Source organism: Ipomoea nil, unplaced genomic scaffold (assembly GCF_001879475.1).
Source record: "Ipomoea nil cultivar Tokyo-kokei standard unplaced genomic scaffold, Asagao_1.1 scaffold1421, whole genome shotgun sequence".
NCBI lineage: Eukaryota > Viridiplantae > Streptophyta > Magnoliopsida > Solanales > Convolvulaceae > Ipomoea > Ipomoea nil.
In genome coordinates this window covers 5,872,501-5,880,782 of record NW_017617849.1, presented here as the reverse complement: position 1 = coordinate 5,880,782, position 8,282 = coordinate 5,872,501, and the positions used below count along the sequence as shown (strand labels likewise).

Sequence of the window (8,282 nt, the reverse complement as noted above, 5' to 3'; positions counted from 1 at the left end):
GTTTAAAGTTAAAGGTGCATAATTTAACTCTTAAGATACAAATGTTTTAAGTTTACAGGTGCATCAATTTGAGACACTTAGCTTGATCATTTGCATCTAAGTTGACAGGAACTATGTTTAAAAAAAAAATATCAATTTGAGATGTTGATCTGAATTAAATCAACGATTCATACCTCACTCCATTTTTTACCGGGAGAAATTTCACACGTGAACCATTCCCTGAGCACCCTAATACTATATATATTCAATTAATGCTATATTTATAAGCTCAAGCCTATTGCTGGCACAACAATCCAACAATATAATTTATTATATCGTTCAATTTTCAAGAATTACAAGTAGATCAGAAGCTAATATTGCTTCATACTATTATTATTATTAAACTTGTTGGGAACAATATTATTATTAAATAGCATTAGATCTTCTCCCAAAAAGTTGAATCCGCAACCCAAAGGGTTCCCATAATTAGATGTTCATATGGAGGAGACGTCGGTTGTGAGGTTGATATAACCATTTTTGATCATCCACTCCAAACTCCAGTGATTCATGGGAGTTTTGAGTGTCCAATACGCCCAACCAAACGTGGCACGATCAAACACTTCCAGCTGCGCCTTAGCGAATCGCTGATAATCTTCCTTTGTGGTGTTTGGAATATGCCACTCCGCCACCCATTCTCCCACGAAAGATAGAGCCCCGTTTGGGGTGTTCAAAGCACTCAGCACCTGATTGCAGTGGGTGTAAACACCCTCATTAATGGTGTCCTCCACAGTGGACTGTTCGAAATTGTAGAGATGGACGTCGAGGACGGATCGGTCAAAGTGGTTGGCGAAGGAGAGGAGCTCCGTCACGTCATAAGCCGCCATCCGGGTGGGCATCACCACGTACGCCGTCGATGACTGCCTCCTCACCGCTTCGTATCCCTCCTTGTAGTAAAACTTCAACGCCTCCGGTGAAACCCAGAGCATAGGCTCATTCATCAGCCCTATCGAGTATAGACTAGGATTCTTCCCGTACCTAATTAACCATCCACATAAGCTGATAGTTGGATTGCACATTTTTGATTATGTATTATAGCATGCACTGATAGTTGGATTGCACATTTATGGTTATATGCTCAACACGTACTATATATACCTAGCAGCCAGAAACTCGATGATTGCAACGGTTTGCCAGAGGTTGTCTATGCCCCATTCCAGAGACCCATCTCGTGAGCCGCTGAGCGCCAAACCATTTTGCGATCCCGGTGCAGCGTGCAGATCTAATAAAACCTTCAATCCATATTTCCTATAATACATCAGATCAGATCAGATTATGAAAAAAAATCAAATCATTAAAAGTATATGATAATAATACGCACGTAGCCCATAAAAAAGCATTGTCTAAAGCCTTCAAGGATCCCCCCACGAAAGGCTTTGGAGGGTTTGGATCGGAAGCAATCCACCATCCAACTGGTATTCTCACTGCATTTAGTCCGTTGCTGGAGATGAATTTGAAGTCCTCTTCCACTATGAATGTTTCCCAGTGTTCCTATACATACAACATAATAATATGCACCTCAAGGTTATATATATATATATATATATATATATATATATATATATATTATGAAAGTGCTTGCATTTAGGGTTTGGATTTTAAAGTTTATGACTGAATTTTTTTGTTTCGTTTGGATTAGTGTTTCACTTTTTACTGCTTAGAGTTAAGCATTTACAATTTAAATTTAAAATTTAACTTTTTCATTGATTTTATAAAATATAATCATAAATCATGATGAATGCATATTTAAGTGTTCAAGAAAGTGAAGTTGACGATAATTAGAAAATTGTTGTCCCATTTTTTAAAACTTATCCATATGATTTTTACAATTGTAAGGCTGATATTAGTTCTTAATTTTCTGTTTGGGTGTGTTCTCAATGGATCATAAGCAAGTATATATATATATATATATATATATATATATATATAGACACATAACTTACTAATATATACTATCATTTACATAGGTATATGTATGTACCCTCATAACTTTTGGTGCTATTAATGGACCGTAGCCATTTGTAAGTTGATACTCTCCTTCGAATTCTATAGAGACTGTCAAGGTGAAAACCGAGGGATCATCGTCACCCCATCTCCCATTCCCTTTAGAATCTGCCGTGACAAGCTCCTCCGTCTTCACCTAAGAAAATGTTATATATTATATTTTCATTAATTGAACGATATAAAAAAGACATTTTCATAATTCAAAAAAAAAAAGCAAAAAATCAAGGGAGGTAAAAAATAATGATAAAAGCAATGGTTACAATCCTAGTTTAATGTATGTTTATTAATTAGAGAAATTTTTATTATTAATAAATAATTTTTAAAAAAAGTTAAGAATACATGTATTTTTAATACATTTTTCAATTTGAATAATAAATTAATAATAATAAAAACATTAATTTCTTTTGGGTATACAATACAATATCTGTTCATAACTATTTTCTCAAACCTAAAAAAGTCAATATCCCCACTGAGATTCGAAACCATAACTTTCCGTATGAAAAAGTTACTTCATGTCACTAGACCATTATATCATTGGAAATTTAGAATGACTTTAGTTGACTTTATTACATGAAAACCACTTTCCATAAATTTGTGGACAAATTCAAACTATTAATATGCAAGATATGATGGATAAGAAATCAAATAAAAAAGGAGCAGCAATGCCATTTTCATAATTGTCAATAAAATAATTGTATAGGTATGATTTATTATTATTATTATTATTATTATTATTATTATTATTATTATTATTATATGTATACCCTTTGGTCATTTTACATGTTAATCTAAACAACTAATTTTTTTTAAATATCTTTTTACCAACCGTTAATATAATTCGTTGGTCAAATTCGCTAAGGCTAACTGCTGATTGTCAAACAAGGACATTGCGGGTAGTTCTCACTTCAATTTGTTGTGTGATTTGAATACTCTCTTTGTCAACAAATCCCTCAAATAATTAATATGATTGACTTTATTAATTTTTTTTTTAATTTTTCATTGTATTAATAAAACTTGGTAAATAAATATATAGCATTATTTTTATATTATAACTTTGATATTTAATTAAAAAATAGTGCACAAAAAATATAATAGACAATGTAGTGAATATAATCAATTGATGAATTTTAATGTAAAAAAAATTTTACATTAGAGAAAAATAAAGACAATATAACTAATAAAATTATTTTTCTTAATTAATTTATTGATAATGAATAATTTTTTAATAAAGACATTATATGAACAATGTAGCGAATATAATCAATTGATGAATTTGAATGTATAGAATTTTTATATTGGAGAAAAAATAAAGACAATATAACTAATGAAATTATTTCTCTTATTTAATTTATTGATAATGAATATTTTTTTTTTTGAATAAAAGCATTGTAAACACATAATTCTAAATTAAAGAAATGCATATGTATTATTTTTTGTTGTAGCTACTAAATTATTATTTAATTTAATAAAAGTAAAATAGAGTACTAATTTTGTTAATAGGGATGAGGTTCGAACTTAAGACCTTTCTTATTGAGATAAATGAGTAAGTTAACGTGAACTAACAGAAATTAACGCAAAAGATAATATTTAATGTAAAAATTAACAGATAATTATATTCATTGAGGATAAATTAGAAAATTTTTAAAAAAAATTAAAATCTGATCAATTTGAGTTATTTATTTAATTAAAAAATTTGACTGTCATTTTTTCTACCCATTATAAACCTAATTCACTTGGACTCTTATTAGTATAGTAGATTTGGTGAGAATATGCATACTCACCTGTAAGAAAAACCCATTGGAGGCCTTAATCCGAACACGGTATGGGTCATCGGAGTTTCTAAGAATTACAAATGTCTCCGTTATACCCGGTGTGCTTTCGACCGCCACGAGGTTGACTCCGGCGCCGCCATTGGTCTTGTCTAATCCGACGAATTGGTTGTTGGTCACCCTCAAGTTAAAGGTGGTCTCATTGATCCTCCACAACTACAAGAATAATTAGTGAATATTACAAACATACAGATTAATGGATAATCAAGCGGGTTTAGCCTGAAAGATGATCAGAACCCCATTTTCTCGGACATCAATTTCATCGAATATAATATTTACTCTGAAAGTTTCCAATCGCGAAGCCATAGGTTTATTAGCAACCAAGATACTCCCGCCGCCGGATTCTGCAGAGAGATACTTTCCGACCGTAACAGATTTAAATTGGACTTTAGTTCCATCCTGGGAAGCAGTTTCAATTCAAGAGTTAATAATAATTACTTCAACAACGTAACTAACGTTAGTTAATGACAATTAAGTGATCGAAAAAAAAAAAAAAAAAATATATATATATATATATATATATATATATATATAATTAATTAATTAAGTTTCCATGCGGTTGTACGGTGAGTAATGTGCGTGAGTTTTGTACTTAAAGGCGCGTGAGTTTTATGTTTAAAGTGCGTGAGTGTGTACTTAATGTGAGTAGTTGTTGAAACTTTGCATGAGTTTTGTATTAAGGTGCGTGAGTTTTATGTTTGATACGTTAATTCCAGTGTGTAGAGCAAAGTGAGCTTCTTTTTTTCATTGTTCTTGTTCTATCTTGTAGAGAGAGGGGGGAGGGTTGTACATTCTAGAGAGAGATTGTGTGGGAAAGAAGAAGGAACCCCTAAAATGAGGGGTTAGGCTATCCTTATCCCATAAATTTTTCTCACTTTCTAAAATGGTTCTCACTTTCACATCATCAAAACAAAACCAAAATCAAAAAAAAAAAAAAAAAAAAAAAAAAAAAAAGAGTTGCGCACCTGAGCGTGCAAAGCACGCGCCCGTGTGGGCTGCTGCTATGCGTGAAACACGCACAGCAGCTCATGTTCCTTAATTTTTTTTCTTCTTTTCTGTCATTATCCTCAATTTTGCAGGAGAATTCTTCCCACCTTTATTTCTTCTCCACACTTGATATTATCCCCACTCAAGAGAATGAATCTGTCATTATCTTCGTAATATCTACGGATGTAGATGCTCTTAGACACCTAAGCCACAAAATTAAATTAAAAAGAAAGTATTTGACACAAAAGCATGGCTATATCATCTTGCAAGTGGAATCATTTCTGGGATGGGGTTAGCCATAGGGTCCTTTATATACGCCTAAGCATTGACCTTGACTTTGACCCGCTAACATGAACCGTTTGACTTCGATCCGACTATAAACGAGAGCGCGGTCGTACAGGAAAGTTGAAACTGGGGTTAAGATGCATGTGTTTTGTGCTTAAGGTGCGTGAGTTTGTGCTTAAAGTGCGTGAGTTTTGTACTTAAGGTGCGTGAGTTTATGTTCTTACGATGTTTTGTTTGTGTGCTTAATATGTGTATGTTCTGTACTTAAAAGTGCGTCAATTTAATGGTTAATATGCGTCCACTCTCACAACCGCACGCAAAGACCTCCGGGATCCTAATCACTTCCCTATATATACCCACTCTCTCTATATATATATAGGAAGAGGAACTGAGCTAGCTAGCGAATTGAATTGATCGAACCAGGAGATCTTTGTTGGGAATGGCGTCAAAGAGAGAACGCTGATCCATCCTTCAGCGACTAGCCACCCGCCGAGATTAACACCGCGAACCCGGAAGCCGTTGGAAGCCGCCGGAGTAGTGGCGACCGTCGCCTGAGAAATTGAGAGTATGCAACAGACGATGAGAATGAAAACATAGGAATTGGGTTTCATGGTTGCAGGTAGTAGTGTATCCATCTTTCAATTCTTGTGCATGCATATATTATATTATTCTATCAATTCTTAAGATTAGTTTTGCCTGTTTTTATACAAGCCTATCTCGTTTTCCATGCCACAAATTAATAAAGGAAATTCTAAATTTCTTCCATCCCAACTTATTTTATAATACAATAGCTATCTTGTCGACAAATCGGTCTACACGTGTCTTATGAACCATAACAAAAAGTATATTATTCGTTGGTTCAAACTCATGACTTTACATATGAGAGAGTCCCTTTGTGTCACTAAATCACAAGATTATTGGCATCTGGTAATATTAATTATTATTTATCCTAAAACCTTAAAATCTTTTTTTTTGTCTTGTTAAAAGATGACTTCCCACTATTACCAGTTAATTAATAACAACTAACAGGGATCATGATTATTTAATTTTTAATTTGGACCTGTTGGTAAGAATAGCAAGGATTATTTAATTTAAATTGTAATGACATGGTTAACTGCTATTATTTTTTTAATAATCTTCTCCTATAAATACTGCTTAGTTGTGGAGTCATTAGAACAAGTTCAAGAGATACAACTTAGAAGTCATCTTCTCTTTTGCAAAATTCTCCCTAAATTCTTGCCCTTCCTTCCTCAGCTCTAAGAACTTGTGTTCTACCTTATTCTTGTTTGTCGGATTAAATCATTAAGTGCTCAACGTAACTTTCAAATCGAAATTAGTTTTATCTTGAACAAGCTAAGCTACAAATCTCCTAGCACTTTGTGAAGGCAGCAGATAAAGTTTCAAGGAAAAAATGTAAATATCACACGACTCATATTTGTTAACTCGAAAAATTATTCTTCTTCTTCTTTTTTTTTTTTTTTTGGTTGTATGTATTATTAATATTTCGTGTTGAGAAGCCCGCTGCTTTCTATGCCACAAAAGAAATTATAAATTTCTTCCATCCCTACTTATTTTATATTACACACTACACCAAAAACATCATTTATCACCCAATAGAAACCACCGCTAAATATGTATATTCATTTCAATAAAGTAGCAGTTATAACCACCGATAAATATATCTATTTATTTATTATTTAAAATAATAGTGGGGTTCTTTATTTATTTCTTTAAAATATTAGTGGTGATTATTAAGTGTCTTTAATTTTTTTTTCACAAATAAATGTTTTTGTTGCTATTTTAAAACAACCGCTAAAAATATATTTATTTTGTAATTATATCGTTATATTTTTATAATTACCATTTAGTTATATTTTTCTAAAAAATCTCTATATTCAAAAGTGTATATTGCAATCACAAATAAAATTTAAATACATTTAATTTAATTTGAAAGAAAATCAATTATATTGTAACTACTATTTTTTAAATAATAATATTTAATAATAATCAATAATATTTGAGCATTGTACATTTGTACGCTACATATTAATTAAATTTCATACCAAACAAAAAAAATATATATTTATATGAAAATATAAACATTAACAATATCCCTTGTGAAGATTGGTGCTTGCTTTCTTCATTGGATATCTACATTATTAGAAAAATATAGTTTACGACTTATTATAATATAAAATTAGCAGGAGAGCAATTAATGCTCGAGGGCTAGTGGTAGAAGGATAAAATTATTGAGTTAATATATTCGTTTTATTCTGAAAATACATAGACTATAATGCTCCTAACACTTTTGATAAGATAACAAATAAGATTTTTTAGAAATAACAAAGTCCGGAGGGACATCATCGTAATACTGAGCGTCAAATTAAGAGCCAGCAACTTTAACAAGTGCATGAGCAACCTAGTTCACTGAACGCCTAATATGACAATACTAGAAAATTGTGTGTATCATATGACTTGAACAACATTGAAACACTATTAGTATCATATGATTTGAATTTATTAACCGAAAACGTTTTTTTTTGACCAACTTATTTTATAATACTGTAGCTATCTGGTTACCTAGGTAGTCAATTTATTATTAATATTTCGTATTGAGAAGCCTAATTTATAGCATTTGTACTGCCATATTTATTTATGTAATTTGTAGCTATCTGGTTACCTAGGTAGTAAATTTATTATTAATATTTTCGTGTTGAGAAACCTAAATTTATTAGCTAGCATTTGTACTGGCACATTTATTTATTTAATTTATTAGCTAGTATTTGTACTGACACATTTATTATTATTTTATTAGCGGACACATTTATTATTAGTATTTCGTCTTTGCTGCTTTCAATGCCATAAAGGAAGCTGTACTTTTTTTTTTTTTTTTTTTTTTTTTTTTTAACTACAATTAACATCTAACACTCAACATGATTATATATGTTGACATTTTTAATTAGGATGAGACTTGAACCTATAACCTTTCATTTGAAATAGTAACAATGATACCATCAAATCCCAAAGTACTTAGCATCTAGTATTGATTATTACTTTTCCAACATTTTCTATGTATGACATTAGGCAAAATTTTGTGTGAGACTGTCTCACATATCTTTATCCGTGAGACGGATCGAGTCA

At 31.4% G+C, this 8,282-nt stretch overlaps 1 pseudogene; it reads right to left on the bottom strand.

The window, feature by feature from the left end:
- Positions 1–387: 387 nt before the first annotated feature.
- LOC109188400 lies at positions 388–5,804 on the bottom strand (annotated as a pseudogene).
- Between the last annotated feature and the right edge of the window lie 2,478 nt (positions 5,805–8,282).